Source organism: Podarcis cretensis (genome assembly GCF_951804945.1).
Source record: "Podarcis cretensis genome assembly, chromosome: 1".
Lineage (NCBI taxonomy): Eukaryota > Metazoa > Chordata > Lepidosauria > Squamata > Lacertidae > Podarcis > Podarcis cretensis.
In genome coordinates this window covers 83,805,481-83,824,401 of record NC_137170.1, presented here as the reverse complement: position 1 = coordinate 83,824,401, position 18,921 = coordinate 83,805,481, and the positions used below count along the sequence as shown (strand labels likewise).

Below are 18,921 nucleotides of genomic sequence, written 5' to 3'. Positions count from 1 at the left end.
ATAGGGCTGGCTGGCTGAAAACTTTGAGCATCTCAGCACAGCTATTGTGTAGAAAAAATGAAGAAAGTGCTTGTGTGCTGTACCTTCTAACACATCTTGGCACAACTGCTGCTTGCAATAAAGTGCTTGCCTTCTCAGTCACAGGAATCCATAGGTGCAAACACAGCAAGTATTTACTTTCTCAAATTTTGCTTATTCAGAAGAGCAGCAAGGAGGCTGTCAGCTACAGCATGGAGTGGAACTGACATTATATCCCTGAAGCATTTAAAAGCTTGCACATAACACATTCCTTGAAGAAGGGGGGGATTTGGGATAATTTACGCTATAGAACTACTTGGATCGATTCCACCTGCCCTTTAAGAAACATTCCACACATTTTTTTCCTCACAAAGAATCTGTCTGATGAATTGTTAGGTGTTTTGTTAAGCTTGTGTGTATGGAGTTCTTTTGTTATTTTGGGTGGGTTTTTTTAAATGTTTCAGCAGAAGGATTTTAGCGTCAGGCAGTGACACTGGAATACTGTGAGATTAAACTGACAATAATCCTCCAGTGAGGAAGATTGAATGGTGCAAGTTGACAAAACATATTGCTTAATTACTTTATCTATGCAGGTAGCGCTCTCTCTCTCTCACACACACACACACACACACACACACACACACACGTGTGCTAATGGCAAACTCATTCTCCAGAGGTGAATCCTTAAGTAGCCAAAATAGCACCACACCAGAGGGACGCATTAGTTATGCCCATGGTGAACCCCAAGGTTTGTAGAATATATTCCAGGAAAGAGGGCACGCTGTGTGTGTGTTGGAGGGGGGGTGCTCCCAGACCCCTCAGAGGTAAATGCTGCCTTCAAGTCTTTATGCGTGTCTTTGTAATGAGAGCTAGATATTTGCTGTTTAGAAATGGCAATAATCTGATAGTTGTACTTGAATGGTGCTCTGGAAGCCAGCTTCCATTATTGTGGTTTTGTGACATTATCACGAAATACACTAATGTCCCAGATGTTATTGGGGTGGGTCTGACTAGCCCCTGCACTGCGATTACAGAGTTATAGACTTGCATGGTTCTTGGAAGTCCTTGACTTTGTTTGGTTCCCTACCTTAATTGGGTATGAGCTTCTTCCTTGGACGCCTCCCCAGGCTAGACCCCGACTCCTCATTTTTTAACAACTCTCCAAGTGTTGTATACTGTATCTATAACTGGCCCTGAGTAGCACCATCAGTTGCAAGTAAGGGCTAGTCATCCGCTGAGCAAGCCACCTGCCATTACATTTACAGAGCCAGCCTTTTAGGGAACCTATTTCTGGAATTCACAGCTGAAGCTTACCAGTTGGAATATCTCTCTTTCATGTTACCCTGGTACAACACCATTTAGCAGTGGCTAGCAGCAGAAAGCAAAGTCTTGTCTATTAATCTAAAGCTTTCCATCACAAAGGATTATTGTGACTGTGGGTGGCGGATCTTGAATAGGATGATGGGCTTAAATTTCACACAAAGCATTCCTTAAAAACTGTTGCCGGATAAAAGGAAGGAGTATGTGATAAACTCTACAGAATATTCCTCATACACACAGGTATTATATCTTATTATTTCTATAGGGTTTATTATTTCTATTTTCTATTATTTCTATTTTCTACTGAGGGCTGCATTCCCTTGGGGATAGTATGGCAGGCACCATATGTTAGTGGGGCCAGAGTTTACAGAAGGCTACCCCACTTCCCTGCCCTTCCCCTCTCTCTAGATTCCCCTCACCATAGATCACTACAACCCCCCCAACTTTGTAGCAGTTACACCAACCCTCCACCTTTGTCTCACATAAAATGTGGAACAAGAAGTGATACCTGGAGGGGTGGTCCAGGGGGCATGAAGGGGGGTCTGTGCAGCATCTGGAGGGCCTAGGTGATTAATAGTGGGGTTAATTTATCCAAATTCAATATGGCAGCCAATGTGGGTGTTCTGTATTCTAATAAAACAGACATTTTTCTGTAACCAGACCTTTGGTTGAGTCTATGGCCTATTAAAGGTGTTTGTGGAAGGGGGTTATTGGTTTTGTTTTGTTTTGTATTTTGTGTTCTCATGTTGCATTTTTATGTTTTGAACCACTCTGTGATCTGCGGGTGGAGGGTGGTATACTGCTACTACTACTTCTACTACTACTAGTAGTAGTGCTAAAATGGCAGGCAGACATTACTGTGTACCCTAAACATGCTTTCTAAGAGAGTATGGACACACTTGAAACACCATATATGGGTTACTATATGAGAACAGTCTGTGTGTGCACATTATAATATTGCAGCCTATCAAGCAAGCTTAAAACATAATTGTGCCCCATTCCCCAGCTTCTAGTCAAAACAGTTTGCCTCCTTCTGGTCTGGGAAGTTTACCATATTTTATAAGGGGTCTTATTTCTAAGTCCACTGTCTCTTAAAGCCAGGCAATTTATGATTCCACTGAGCAAAATTCTTCCTTGTCTGCGTTATGTAATTTTAATCTGGGAAGCATCCTGTGGGATTAGTGGGACTAGTTCTATTTAAATTTATGTATTCTGCTGAATCAGGAACTATTTATCATTTTATTTAGCTAGACCAAATGTTCATAATAATCTCTCTGAGTAACTCTAGCCAATTTTTAATACTTAATGCTCTTGAACAGTTTGACATTTTTATTCTATCTTTGGTTGCCTTCAGGCTAGACCCCTGGGCTCCCGCTGGGATTTTCTTCTTTCTGCTGGGACAGTACAACTCCTGTTCTTAGGCCTGCAGCCATGCTGGAAGCTGTGTTTCAAAAAAGCAGGACACTTTTACGGCTAGATAAGCAGCCAGAATTCCTATCCCGAATTAGGTTGTTCATATTCTGGGACACAGGAAGGCAGAGTGTGTGGCATTTATGCCTCAAATGAGGGGGGAAAACATTGTGCTGGAGAATTCTCTTCCTTTAAGTTGTTTTAAAGTCACATACAAATTTCTATATATTGGGGCTCAAGACCTGGGTTAGGGGCCTTTCACACAACTCCAAGTCATGCCGATGATTATCTAAACCCATTCCAGTGGGTTCAGGTCTGGTTTTGAGCATGAAATGGCCTTTGGTCACCCTTTAATAGGATGGCCTTTATTGGGAGAGGAACAGGAAGTGCAACAGGAAGTTGATTCTGGTGCTGTTGTTTTATGGCGTCCTGGTGCTTGCCTGTTCCCACCATGCTCAGTGTGCATATTTGCAAACAGATGTTGCAAGAACACCTCCAATACTCTCTAGTCATGAGGAAGGAGATTGTGGCTGAACCTGGATCTGAATACCCCTTGCGGGAAATGGAGAATTGTATGTGCAGCACAGCTAAATATCGCTTACTTCTAAATGTGGCAACCCCCCCCCCCCCATGTGTAGGGATCCACCTGCTCATTCTCCTGAGCAGAACGCTGGACATCTGCCCCAAAGTCCTTCACTGATGGGACCAGAGGCACTTCTCTAATCAGGTAGCCATTTTGCATTAATGGAAACCAGCACTCTATATTACCCTCCCTCAGCAACACCATACCGTTTTGTGAACCTGCTGGTGTTAATTCTTGTGAGGTGTTGTGTGTGCTCTCTCTGCCTCTCCCAACAAGCCAATTTTCAGTCCCCTCCTCGCAAAATTGTGATGAACTGAAAAACATGGTTATCCCTCACCAGCAGCAAGAATGCCTACCTTCCCCACCAATATATTGCGCTGCTGCTGTTGAAAACAATGACAATGGGGTTGTGGGAGTACTAGGCCAAAATGCACATGGGCATGTTTTGACTGATTTTCGTCACAGATAATTTCTCCACAGACCAAAGCATGTATAAATTCAGTGGTGGCTGAATTTCTGTGGCACCCATTGGGATTTGTTAGGGTGGGAGGCAGGGAGCTGGAGCCACTGATAGTCAGAGCCAACTAATTTTAAATCCAGTGGAAATTTAAGTAGGGAAATGAATGATTGTCACTAGTCCTGCCCTCTATCCATACTGCTTCTAGGTGGCCTTTTGCTTTTGTTGTTACCACATTTGTGAACAAGTGGCATAATAAGCATGTTGTGCACAGGGAAGCAAATATGGACACACCATTTCAAGGAAAGAGATTTAGGTGTTTGGATTCCTTCATAACCCAAATCCATATGCACACAGTTGCTCATGAAGTAACAACCAAAGGTCTCAGATAGCTCCATTTTTGCTGGCTGTTTGTGGTTGAGTTGCGAGTCAAACGTAGCTTTTCCTAACACACCGCGTAACTTAGCCTTTGGCCAGTGGATCACATCAGCACTCAATAAATCAGCAGGCAGGGAAATGGAAGAAAGAACTTCCAGATTATATTTCAGCCTTCTGTAAGAAAAGGTGTGCCATATTTCACATTAGGAAATGTGTGGTTTTGAACAGCTTCACACATTGTTTTTGAATTAACTTGGCTAAAAGACACAATTGAGAGGTGGAGCAGATATGAAGCGTGTCATGATTCAGCCTTACGCCAGCACTTAAAATGGTTCCACATGGCACTGAGGCTTCCAGCAGATAACCCAAAGCAATCTGGGCCACAGATCAGAGATGCCTGAAGCAGAAGGGCCTGGCTTTGTACTTAGAAGACAAAACAGTTAAAGCTGTCTGCATACAACGTGCAATGAAGCAAGGAGAAATATTAAGCATATATTTGAAGCAATTTCCCCAGAATCTCTGTGAAGAACAAAATGTATCATTTTCAAGCACCAGGCAGAAGTGGGGAATGTCAGGCCCAGGGACCCAATGTGGCCCTCCAGGCCTCTCTGTCTGGCCCTTGGGACTCTCCAAGGCTGTCTCTCCTCCCCTCATTGGCCCTGCTGCTTCATACTTCCTCCAATTCTTTGGACTCCATGGAATGTGTCCTTGACTGTAGTGAAAGAAGAGTTTGGATTTGATATCCCGCTTTATCACTACCCTAAGGAGTCTCAAAGCGGCTAACATTCTCCTTTCCCTTCCTCCCCCACAACAAACACTCTGTGAGGTGAGTTAGGCTGAGAGACTTCAAAGAAGTGTGACTGGCCCAAGGTCACCCAGCAGCTGCATATGGAGGAGCGGGGAATCGAACCCGGTTCACCAGATTACGAGACTACCACTCTTAACCACTACACCACACTGGCTCTCTAGTAATGCCTTTTGTTGGCCTGGATGGAGAGGGGTACATGTAGGACCCTCTGACTTGTGTGTGGCTGGACAGGTGCCTATTGTACAAAGGTAAGGATCATATCTGTTGCCCTGCCCACCACCAGCATGTGCCCCCCTCCCAAGGTTGCCCCTAGAGAATGTAGCTCTTGGGCTGAAATAGTTCCTCCACCCCTGGGATAGAGAGAGATTAGAGTTGTGGGTCCAGATGCCTGGGTCTTATGTTCCACATTCCAGAGCAAGTATTGAGATGCTTGAAGTAAAAGGCAATTATTCCAGGGCTGTGCATGTTAGTACTACCCATGCCGTGCCTTATGGTGTAAGCAGCTGTTTTCACTAGATAAATTAATATGTGTTTGCTGTATATGGGCATAGGCAATAACTGCTGCTTATGTCAGCCATTTTTATACATAACAAATATGAGTTTACATCAACATACCCGGGATAAGGAGAGTGCAGCATGTGGTATATTTTCAACATTTGGAGCTCAAACCAACCTAACTCCAGTTCTAATTTTGAGTATTTTTGTTTTAAGGCATTTCAGAGCAGCAGGTTACTTCTGATTCAACAGTCTTTCATGCTTTATATTTAGGCAACACAACAGCAAATAGGCTTAATCAGCATTGAAGGTCTTAAAGCAGTAAAGAGGAAATGGACTCCAGATGTGATATAGGGAGTGCTGGATCAGCAGGGACACAAATATTAAGAAGTAGATGATCTCAGCCATTGTCTTTAGCTTTCCACTATTCTGAGCCTGCCAGTTTCATTATGGATAAAATGGTGGGTGGGTGGGAAATTTCCAGCTCCATACCTCTTTGTCTGTTCAGGTGTTAGATGCACCAGGAGAGAGCAAGACCTTGGCTCTATGATAATTTGAGGTTCTCACTAGATTAGCCAGTTACCTCTTACTTTAAACTGTCAACCCTTATTCTAGAGCATCACAATAATATAAAGTGTAACAGAAGAGGCCGTGGCTCCAAAAGGACCTCCCAGCAACCCCCACAGTCCTATCGTCAACTAATATACTTATTCCAGTCCGGGAATGGACAGCCTGTGGCCCACCAGATGTGTCATGACTAGTGGTCAAGGAAGATAATGGGAACTGCAGTTCAGCAACACCTGGATGACCACAAGTTTCCAATCCTTCTTGTAGTCCATAGCTATTTTTGACTGCTGCCAGATCCAAGGGGGAAACAGGTTGTTTAAATTGTGGATAACTTTATGCTGGTACTGGCTATCTGTCCATGTGTGTGCATTCTCTCCTCCACCATCTTTTCTTCCTATTTCATCCCTGTATTAGGAATTGATTAAATTTAAATGGCTGTCTCTATTACAAAACCTCAAAACACGTGTCTTTTCAATGTGGTGTGCAGGGCTCTCCTTGTATTTGATCCTTACAGCAACCCTGCAATGTAGGTTGGGCAGAAATACAGTGACTGGTCCAACATCCGCCAGTGAGCTTAATGCCTGAGCAAGGATTTGAACCCTGGTCTTCCTGTCAGTATATGGAAACATCACAGCTGCAGACAGCCAGATTGTTGACATCACATGATGCGCCTATCTGTGGGAAAGAAGAATTTCCCCGGACGTTCACAGGCTGGATAAGTCTCTGTGAGGAGTGTAATTTGAAACCTTCCGTTTGCACATGCTCAGGAAGTTTGTCAGACGTGCTAGAAGAACTGAACTGAAAGGACGTGTTTTTCTTTAGTGCTGTAATGTCAGGAATAAACATCATGTAAATAGATTTCTGACTTACTTTTCTTTCCCCTGCGGAAGCAGGAGGGAGGGGTTGTGCATCTTACCCACGCTTGGGAAAATGTCGCCTATCAAAATCTCCCTGGTCTGTCTGGATATCAGCCAGAGGAGGTTACCGGCAAGCAAGCTCCGAGGACAGTGAGAGGGGCCAGCCTCTGTGGAGGGGGCTTGCAAACCGACACTTCCATGTCCTGAGCTTTCATCAATACTGAAAGAAGTGCAAAATAGCATAGAATTCAATAAGCAGCATCTATTCATTGTTTAAAAGAAAAAAGCCATCTTTCATATTTTCTCCTCATTTCCCAATGAGCCCAAAGAGTGTCAGATCATCAACAGGTTTTCTCTTAATATCCAGATCCCCGATTAATCAGCTGAAAGTTTAATGTATCTACCAATTATTGCTGGCGAACCTGTTACGATCCTTTGTAAAAACGTGCATCCATATTCTGATGCTGTGTTTTTTGTTTGTTTTTGTAAAGGCAAGCAGAGATTTTTATACAGTATGTCATCACTTATTGTAGGTAGCTTCGTGTTTGCTGTTGCTAGTTACTGCTCATTGGCAAAATGAAAGCTGTCATGTGCCATTTGTTCCCTCTGTAAGTCACAGTTACTTTCTTGGATCACTTCAAATAACCTATAATGTCAGGCTAACAGCTCCAGCTAATAGTTACATGATAATCTGTGTCTAGAGGAGAGTGACATAGATGGTGAGGAGCTTGGACACAAAGTCCTAGGAGAAGAGGCTGAGAATAGCCTAGAGAGGAGATAATTAAGAGGTGATATGATAGCTGTCTTCAGTTGCTTGAAGGGCTGTCACAAAAATAATGGAGCAAATGCATTTTCTCTTGCTCCAGAGGATAGGACCCAAGCCAATGGGTTAAAAAATAAATAAAGGAAAGGAGATTTATCCTGTGTACACATTTCCAGCTTAAAATGCAGCTAGTAGGTCATTCTCCTCAGTTTAGATCGAATCTGGTTTGGGGGGAAATGCATCAAAACACAGTATTCCATAAGTGACAGGATAAATATGGAATGTGGCTATTGTGTGTATGCTGCTTTTCAAACCAGAAGTGGGAGTGCACTGGAAGCATTGTAAATGGGAGTGTGTACACAACCTTAGATAAAACATTAGGAAGAACTTCTTGACGTTACCAGATATTGGATAACAAGGGAGAGGACTGCTTCAGACTCTCCTTTCTTAGAGGTTCTAACGCTAGCCCTGCCTTGTCCAGGCCTTGCCCCCTGGCCTCTTGCCTCAGTGCCAGCACAGTTTTCTCATTCCTCTTCCTCCTCTGTTATTCTGGGCTCATCACTATATAGTGGAGTGCATGTGCACAGTACCTCCAAGAAACATGGTGGCTGGGCCATAGGAATGGCAGCCACCAGGAAAGTGGAGTATGATCAAGAGACAGTGACTTGATGGGCTAAGTTGCAGGCCACCTCTTGAGGATATCCAGTAATCAGTGGATACAAAGCACAAGCCAGAGATGGATTAACACAGCTGAGGCTGGAATCCAATGCACACTTACATGAGTAAACTCAGTTTTATAAAATTGAAACTAACGTCATACATAAGCTAAAGCTGTGCGTTCTATTGCAGCCAATGCAACTGTCAAATATGTCAGCTTTGGAAAATGCATTAATTGGCTTCACTTACATGTTCTTATAAGCCAGGGTCTTATGGTGTACCGCGAGTTACTGTGCCCAATTGCTCCCGCTTCGATTGTCACTAGGTGCAAATGGAATAAATAAACCAGGAAAATGTAATAAAGTTTGGTTTCCTGTTACATCTGAATCCAGGATCATGGTTTGTTGCTCAAGAATAAGCCAGGATCTGTTAGCCAATAACAAATTATGGCTTAAGGCCGACTGGTGATCTTGGCTTGTTAGGGAGAAACAAATTATAGTCCTGGGTTCAGATATAACAGGAAGCCAAGTTTAATTGTGGATTCCTGGTTTATTTCTCCTGCTTTCACCAAAGGTGGAAGTGATGGGGCGGTACACATCAGCACATCATGCACAATAAACCAGAAGCCATGGCTTATCGTGACATGTGCATGTGGCAATGGTCAGTCTATGGTAAAAGCTTGCCAGGTTCAGCTAGCTGATCCGATTTCCCACTGACATTTTACAGATACAGCAAGGAAGTGGGTAGGATTTATTTATACACACAGCTGTAAGGCAGAACTAACCGATAATGTGCCAGAGGTTTGTAAACTCAATGGATGATGCACTTAGAAAATATTTTTCCTATTTACTTTCCCATGAAACTGTTATTTTAGCTGTCTTTTTATATTTGCAGAACTGTTTATTTTCAACAGAAGTTAATGAGTCACAGGAGCAAGGAGAGGAAACAGTTGGTAGCTAATTGCTAAGTGCAAATGTCATCTGAGCATGCATATTTTGAGGCTGAATGAAGGGATACAATCATAACAGATGAGCTACCTTCAAATTCTTATATATTCCAAGCCAGGAAAAGGATTTCTGAGTTAGGTTAGCCCAAACAGATGCTCATCCGTCATGCAGGCTATAGAAGTGAACTTGAGTTCTTGAAGCTGATATGGAATGATCCATTAAGGTTTCCAATAATGGTCTACTTAAGATATTAGGCTAGTTTTATTCCACTGCAGCTGCTGTCAGTATCAGAGGGGCTATAGCTGAGCTATTGCACAGATGGGTAGGCCTGCTGTGATGGTACTTCACAAGCCTTGCCTCAGAAAATTTAATACTTGGCTTGACTGCATACCTTGGGCCTAAACGACTGTGACTGGGAAAGAATTACTTCCCAGGTCTTACAGGCTGGTGACGCTACTGAAGTTTTGCTTCCCACTTCAAGGCATCCCTCTGTCTAATAACAAACTCAGGGTAAGTGCCAACTGAAAAGCAGTCCAAACAGAAGGGTTGTGGGCAGTTCTACTGATTCAAAGAACTAATCTGGTTGAGATATGTTGAGCTTTACAAGATGACTTTTGTGTCTCTGTCAGATTCTAGTCATGGCAGCAGGGTTGTAGGTTCTGGAAGAGCTTCTTTAGTTCAGAGCTTGGGAAACACAGGAGAACATGAGTGGGGTTCCAGTTCTGACCTGTTCTCATTCATTGGGCTGTGGTGTGAAAGGAAAGCCTGTCTTCATTGGCACTGAATCCCCTTAGAAGTGGTCCAGTGGATAATGGTACCAAGATACAACATTCCTTTTTAAAAATGGGAAACAGTGGGCCTATTCTGGCTTAAAGCCTTTTCCAAAAGAGGCACCCCTTTGTACGGAATAGCTATACAACCAGTGGTTCAAAACTTCTCCCACAATTGGATGGTACTCAATCAAATCATTCACTTCATAAGTAGCACAGACGTTTGCAAACAAGGCACAAAGTCATTAACCATGTTTGAAAATGTTTTATATACAACAGACCCTAGGAGCAAAAGTTTAATTTCTTTAATTTGTAAAGCTATTGTAAACTTTTCAACATCAAAATCCTCCAGTTTGCAGACTAGATGGGAAAGACACTTGTGGGAAGAGAATGATGATGTTTTGTGTGGAAGAATGTGGCCCACAAATCCTTTTCAAGCTTGTGTGCAAGAAACTACCTTAAAGCTACAGAGGGTACCTGCATTCCACACGGCTAAATAGACAAGAATACCTCTCTGACAAAATACTTTCTCCACAATGCTGGGGAAACTATGGGAATGAAGGAACATGTGGTGGGAAAGCCTACTAATTAAAAACTTTGGGTTAAAAATATTTCAGGAAATGGAACAAATTACATTTGATTTGATTACTTCACATCCCCAAATGGCACTACTTTCAATATTTGCAGATGAAGCACAAGATCTTAGAGACAGAGACTTAATTATGCATCTTATAACTGCAGCATGTCTTGCTGTTGCTAAGCACCAAGAGCAAGAGGACATTGAATGCAAACTTATATGAAATTTGGTATGCTTGTGTTTGGGACTTAACCTTGATGGAAAAGTTGAGTACAGTGGTAAAGGTAAAGGTAAAGGTACCCCTGCCCGTACGGGCCAGTCTTGACAGACTCTGGGGTTGTGCGCCCATCTCACTTAAGAGGCCAGGGGCCAGCGCTGTCCGGAGACACTTCCGGGTCACGTGGCCAGCGTGACATCGCTGCTCTGGCCAGAGCCAGAGCCAGAGCCGCACACGGAAACGCTGTTTACCTTCCCGCTGGTAAGCGGTCCCTATTTATCTACTTGCACCCGGAGGTGCTTTCGAACTGCTAGGTTGGCAGGCGCTGGGACCGAGCAGCGGGAGCGCACCCCGCCGCAGGGATTCGAACCGCCGACCTTTCGATCGGCAAGTCCTAGGCGCTGAGGCTTTAACCCACAGCGCCACCTGCGTCCCCGAGTACAGTGGTACCTCGGGTTAAGTACTTAATTCGTTACAGAGGTCCGTTCTTAACCTGAAACTGTTCTTAACCTGAAGCACCACTTTAGCTAATGGGGCCTGCTGCCACCGCCGCGCCGCCAAAGCCCGATTTCTGTTCTTACCCTGAAGCAAAGTTCTTAACTTGAAGCACTATTTCTGGGTTAGCGGAGTGTGTAACCTGAAGCGTATGTAACCTGAAGCGTATGTAACCCGAGGTACAACTGTACAATAAAGAAGACAACATAAGAATCTACAAAACCTTTACAAAATGTGGTCCATTTTTATTTCATTTGCAGCAAAAAAACCCCCAACCAACCAAAAAACACCCATGTGTATAAACCACCCAAGATGCATGGGAACCTGTGAAATGACACTTTTAAAACTGGCACATTAATGTTTTATTTTCTTATTACTAATACAACTGGATGTAGTTGGTGTTGTTATGGGGCATGACAGGAGGGAACTGTAATTTATTGTATATTTGCTCCTATATTCAAAATTAATAAGCAAAGCATAAAGCTTTTGCAAAAAGGCCAATAGAACAGATTGGGCGAATTTTCACCAGAAGTTCCATATCTAGGGTGCCAGCACTGAAAAGGCCCTGTTTCTGGTGACAACCAATCTTGCCTCAGTTGGTACCACAAATGTAAAATTGACAAAGGCCTCAGCCTGATCTTGGAGAAAAATAGAACAACTACTTAGAATACCTATATAAAATATATATTAAAAGATGGGACTTCTGGGAAATGGGGCAGGACATCTGGTAAAAAGGAGAGAGGGCCACCTGTAGCTTTTTATGACATAAAGTAGGTACGTTATTCTTCTTGGTAAGAATCAAGTAACTCGAGAGTCTTGTTTTCATATTGAAATTATACTATCAGCAGTATAGTACAGGTTTCTATAATGTTTGCACCTTTCCCTTGTGACAACACCTAGGGGCTTCTAGCCTACCAGGCTCCAGTTCCAAAAGCATGGAACTCATTTTGATTATTTTGTTCAGGGGGGAAACTGTAACCAATATTTCAGCCCTCTTCCCTGCACTGCTGTTGCTGTTATCATCTCCTCTCCTTTATTGCATTCCCACTAAAATGAGAAGCTGCCCTGTGCTGGAGAGCTGTCCCACCTGTAAACTTTTGGGCATCCCAGTCTGCTCTTCACCACAATAGCTGTGATGAGGTAGGCATAGATTGAGGGCGCTTTCTTCTAAGGTGGGCTTCTTTCACCCAGTGAAAAGGGTTCTTCATGCACCCTTTATAGCATTTGTACATCTGAAAATAAATGCAAACCCTCCTTTGTTGCAAGAAAGAAGAGGAAGAAAACACAATAGCCCTTATTTAATGGTCCTGATGCTTCTCCCTTGAGTTTCAAGTTCGTGTATAAATCACAGCCAATGAAAACAAACAGCAGGGCAAGACAGAAAAACAAGGTTAAGCAGGGAATGTCTGAGAAACAGACAGAGACTGCCTGCCAGCACTGCAGGGGAGGATCTGGAGACAAGCAGCATCTATTTCTGTCTCCCTCCTGCCCCTAAAGCACACAGCAGGGTCCTGGTGGTCCTTGGTGCTTCAAGTTATTAATATAACTTTTTAAAAAAGAGTATTGTAATTAACCACCAACATAGCAAGCCGCCTGGGGTTATGATCTGTGACTTTCTCAGAGCATATACATTACTTAGCACAACAACAGCAGGGTTCTGATCAGAGTTTCTGAGCAGTGTGATAAATTGGTTTTAAATAATAATATTGGCTATGTGTAAAAAATAATAATTCTGAAGCTGGTGTTTGCCAATTCAACTTATCTGTAATTTATTTTCTTGAGGACTTCCTTGACATGCTGCCCAGATAACTGGTGTCAATATCAAAGTTCAATCGATACCTAATCAACATATTTCCTAAATGTTATTCACATACATTATCTCTGCAATCCTTACTACAGTGTTGCAAGGTAGGTAATATTACCTTGGATCACAGATAGGGGAAAGGATGAAGCATAGTGGCTTCCTTAAACACCAAGAGCCAGCCCTAAAGTCATTTTGCTGGCCAGGGGTCAGCAACCGGTCCACCGTCCCTCAGACCATGTGGTAGGCCAGACTGTATTTTGGAAAGAAAAAAAAGAACAAATTCCTATGCCCCACAAATAACCCAGAGATGCATTTTAAATAAAAGCACACATTCTACTCATGTAAAAACACCAGGCAGACCCCACAAATAACCGAGAGAAGCATTTTAAATAAAATGACACATTCTACTCATGTAAAAACATGCTGATTCCCGAACCGTCCACGGGCCAGATTGAGAAGGCGATTGGGCCACATCCAGCCCCCAGGCCTTAGGTTGCCTACCCCTGTTGTTGGCTAAGACAAAGGAAAAGATCCCAATCATCGCAGTTCCACAAACAATATTCAGTTGGACTGACAGTTGAGTCTTACTTCAAAACTGATGCTAATACAGTATCTCCAACCTTTACTGAGAATATGCTCTATGTGATTTCATGCTACTGTATGGCTATTGGTACATTCATCCAGAATCTTGTCAGTCCCAGAAAAAGAAACAGTAGCAAAGAGTACAACCTCTAACATTTTAACTGCGTGAGATGACGGCTTCAGAAAATGGGAAAACTCATTCTGTAGCACATTATTTCATGCCGAATCCTATGCATGGTGTGAAATCGTTTGTGTATGACCGGCTGTTTGAAGAAAGAAGAGGTCATTTGCACCAGTTAGCACTACAGCAGCTGAGCTCAGTGTCTTTACTTGGGACCTTTGCAAGTTGTTTGATCCAGAGATTAGTAAGAGAATCTGTTGTTGAGAGGGTTGAACTCCGCTTGAATAAAGTCTGGGGGTTACTCTGAGGTCCAGCTCTGTCATCAGAGGCACATGTGTTGTTTGCAGTGCAGAGTGCCTTTGGCTAGTGTTGTCTGGTCCACCAGCTGCTACCATTCCTGGATAGGAATTTGGCCACAGTAATTCACAGTCACTCAGTTTCAAAAAATGTACTATACTCTTTGTGGGTGTGGCCTTAAAGAGGATGTGAACACTTCAGCTAGTGCAAAATATTGAGCTATATAGCTACTGAACAGGGTAGCTAGATGGAGCCTTAAAACACCAGTTCTTGTTTAGGGCAGCCCTGTTTAGGGAAGTTTTTTATGACTGATGTTTTAATGTATTTTTAATCTTTTGTTGGAAGCCGCCCAGAGTAGCTAGGGGCACCCAGCCAGATGGACAGGGTAGAAATAATAAATTATTATTATAGTTATCTTGCGGAACTGCATTGAATTACAATACACTTCTGGGCAAAATTCATGGTATTGTCAATAATTTATAAAGCTTAGAACTACTTAGGACCTAATTACTTGAAGGAGCATCTCTCACTATGTGCTCCTGCCTGGATGCTAAGATCTGCTAGGGAGGCCCACCACCAGGTATCATAAATTTATAAAAAGCAAAAGAGGGCCTTCTCTGTGGTGGCACTGAGGCATCTAATCATAGCCTGCATTTTTATTAAGGCTTGATCAGGGCCTGCATTTTAAAACGAGCTTAAAGATTTTCAAATGTTAAATGCCAGGCAGAAGACCAGCTGCCTAAGAACCTTGGCAAGATGTTTATCCTCCTGGACAAGGGGGCCCCCTGATTTATAGCAGAAAACAATTCTTAAAGTCGTAAAAAGGGAATTACAGGCTGACAGCCAAGGTTACACTGACCCTACATATTACAGAAGATAAAAAAAGAGATAAACATAATTAAGAGTTGATAAATAGTAAAATAAAACCATGTGCCTCCCATTAAACTTGAGCCATATTTTCCTAAGGTTAAAAGGCCAAGAACAAATAGACTGGCTTGGCTGGAGAAGGGGAGTGTAAAGAGAAGAAGAGGTTTTCTTTCTATTTTATTTTGAGGCTGTAAAATGTTCCTTCCTTTTTTACTTTGAGAAGGTTTATTCTTCTAAAAGGCTATCTATGATAATGTATGAAATATATTAGCTTAAATGTAATTATGCAAAGGATTTAGAAACCAAGAAATGTTAAATCCTTATGCTAGATTCTTATTTCATATAGTTGGAAGAGACCACAGGGGCCATCAGCCCAGCCCCCCTGCCAAGCAGGAAACATCATTAGAGCACACATATGGTTGTCAGGCCTTTGTTTAAAGACCTCCAAAAGAAGGAGATCTTTCAATGATGATGTGAACTCAAGATCCTTGACATCTGTTTAAGATAAAAATTTAAGATTAACCATTTGTTTTGGAGGGCAATAGGGCAAGGAGGGCAAGAGGTGAGCTGGTAATTAAGGTTCCTTGTTGAGACAAATGTAAGATAAATGACTACTTATTTGTCATTTATAGATAGAAGAATATATAGCTTTTTGTTTCCCATAAAAGGCAAGAGGAAATGGGTGTATCTTTTGTGATTGGTTCTAGCAAACAGCCAATAGGAATTTCAACCAGGCTGATTGGACAGAGGCAGCCAAAGGAGGAGCAAGGGGGCTGGATTAAGGAAATATAAGTGTTGGCCATAACGGCAGGAGGCCAGGCCAGAGCTTGGTAACCATATACCACTGTGCCTCATATTTATTTGTCTGACAAATAAATTATTATTTTAATTTCTCTATTGCTGCGTTGAATATTTCATTCCAGCTAAGCGTTAACCACAAGCAGGGTGCTACAGCACCTGATTATGGAACTCCACCATCTCCCAAATTTGACTGGTGCCAGCTTTGTTGTCATTCATCCAGTCAGATAAAAACAATTCCCCAAGCCTTTGATAATTTTTAATGTTTGGATGTCATTTTGGGGTGGTCTACAGTGTCTGGTGTTTTTTTGTTTTTATTGCAAGTGACATTCATTTTTATATGGTTTTATTCTTCCAGCCTGGGGATCTCCGGCATTGTAGGCTGGACCCCTCCAGGCAACCTGTGTATTCAAAGCTGACACAGGGGTTAGATTATGGACTTCTCCAACAACTTATTTATTGAACCTTTATCCTGATTTGCTTGTACAAAGCTTATGCAGAGGTCAGATTATATTCACAATTCATTTTTATTTGTTTGCAGGGCAGTTATATGACATTGATCATTTATCTTGATTAGCTAGTGGGGTGATTTGCTTGGATTGTGTGCTTTAACTGTGCTTTAAAGGTGTGCACATAGCTGGAGACAGAGGCCCTTTAATCCACTTTCAATGCACAAGCCTGTAGTTCTGGTATGCATCTGAACCCAACTTACAAAATACTGTCGGTCCGGAGGCACCCTAAAAATAAACAAGTGAGCAAAGAAATAAATGTTTGAATGAATGAATGAAAAAAATAAATGTGCAGTCAAATAATACAGTAGATGCGGTTGATGAAAAATATATCAGATTCTCCTCCCCCCATGGTGGTGGGTTACCATTAGCAACTCCCCTGCTTGGAATTGCTTGCTACCTCTCCCCCCTGGCAATACCATTTACATCTGAATAGCTAAGGATTAGGTATCAATTGTCCCCAGGTGCCTGTGTTCTTTCTACAGCTAAGGCTGCAACCACCAGAGCCTACCTCTTTCACATTCTTTCCCATTTTTCTTCATTAGTTGCTCTTTGTTGGCCAAGTGTGGCGGGCATCACAATTTTTGTTGTGCTTTGTTTACAGCACATAGGGGCTTCTCTTTCTCCCATTATAACTGGTCTGAAAATAGAACTCCAGTAGTGAAAATGGCTGAATCTACTGCTCAGTCTGTAGAAGCAATTAAAAGAAGGAAAGAAAATTCATAAGAGAGAAGAGCCTGGGACAAAACCTAAGGAAGAAGTGTGGTTCAAGAGCCAGAGCAGAAAATGTTCTGAAACATTTGCTAGCATAAAGAATATTACATATGAAGATTTTTTTTTTTTTTTGTAGAAAGTCAATTTTCATATTTTAAAGCAGGGCATAGGAACAAGACACAGCATTAGTTGAAGGAGCTATGCAAGATTTAGCAATGGTAGCAGTTCCACGCACAAGAGGTTTTTTATTACTAGTAGGAAAACTAATTGAAGCCCATCAAATAAATTATATTGAAAGACGTGCCAATAAGGTGAATCCATAAAAATAATACAGGATATGCAATTACATGACAATCATTTCAGTATGAGAAACAAAAGGACACCACAGAATGAAAAATCTGAGACTCATAGCTGGATGTCCTAACATTTGTTTTTATTTTGCTGCAGGTGTGCCCCAAATTTAACTGGAGCTATGGGGAGAGACAATTATTTCCCACTACCATGTTATTCTCCAGTCTACGGCTTCCTCCCTCAAATTACTGTTAGTTCCATGGTGGAAGTTATACATGTACCTGCATTTTTTTCTCATGCAGAACTAACAGGTTTGGGGGGAGGAAGTTTGTTTTAGATCTGGAAAATGGCACCAGAAGGGACCTATCCACTGCTTAGGTCAAATTTTGGGGGCTTCCATGTCAGCTTTGTATTTAAAATGGAAACTTTGGGATGTGTGACATGCAAGACTTTGATGTAATGTTGCATGGCCGTCCTAGTTCTTTTGGAAGGAAAGACAGGATAATAACAATAACAATAACAATAATAATTCTAGAGTTGTGTAGTAAAAAAAGAGGCCTTTCTCTGCAGCCCATAAGCAACTGTTGTGTCAGGCAAAGACTAGATTTACAGGATCACTTTGCGGAGGTGCAAGAGATCCTTGTTTGACATTTCCACCAGTTGTTCCTTGTATCTATGATAGCCCTTCCAGCCTCTGCTGCTGTGGTGGATCGAAGATGGAGTGAGCTATGCTTTGTTGTTGCATAAACGGGTCATCTCATTTGAGTCCACCCAAGAAGCAGCTGAGCAAAGGAGTTAATCAGACATACACTTGTCTTTCAATTTACAATACATCGAGGCAAAGGAAGCAACAGAAAGCCTCGTGCCTCCATCTCCACAGTCCACTGTTCCTTCGGTCTGCACCATAGAATAGGAGGCAAAAAGAGAAACCCTACATGGGCATGATCTGAAAACAAAGCAATATTTTCCGACAAACATTGGGCTGAATGGAGTAACATCTGTCTCTTCAGGTTATGGCAGTAGTTATCCAAAAGGAAGTATGTAAAAGGCATAGATGGCTGTGGCTTTGGCCTGGAGATTTCATGTGTGGGAAGTTAATTGGCTGCCCCAGCCTTTCCTTACACACCAAAACAAACCGAATGTGCAACTGGAAAAGACATCCACTCCACTCCCACACACGGGCTCAAAGTTTAAAATTTAAAAACCAGAAGTGAGAGCATTACATTGCCGGACAGGTCTAAGACACTGAAGTTTTCACTAAACACAGCACACCTTTCTCCTTCTGCAGATTTCTAAATGCGTCAGTTGCCTCTGGACACATTTTTTGCTCTTTGTCAGCATAAGTTTTTGTCATACATAAAACTTCAGACGGGGTAAAAAAAACGCTGCACCTTCCCCAATTAATCATGAGCTCAGGCTTGTAGATACAGGCCTCCTTCTGGGTTTTAGCCATTCATACCAATTAGACAGTGATTTACAGCTAGGTAAGGTAACTCAGGAAGAAAGCCTGTTTGCTGAGAGATGGTGGGAAAGATAGTCTCTCAACCAAATGTGCAGAAGAGAGGCTATTAAGAGGCTCAGAATGTTTCAGAAGGCAAAGTGGAGCTCAGCCCTGAGCT

At 42.3% G+C, this 18,921-nt stretch overlaps 1 long non-coding RNA gene across 1 annotated transcript; it reads left to right on the top strand.

Moving 5' to 3' along the window:
• The first annotated feature begins 2,234 nt into the window (after positions 1 to 2,234).
• LOC307205055 lies at positions 2,235 to 17,072 on the top strand. The gene is made up of 3 exons (XR_013833814.1): positions 2,235 to 3,320; positions 16,147 to 16,214; positions 16,902 to 17,072. It is a non-coding gene; the product is annotated as an uncharacterized lncRNA (long non-coding RNA).
• Positions 17,073 to 18,921: the final 1,849 nt, after the last annotated feature.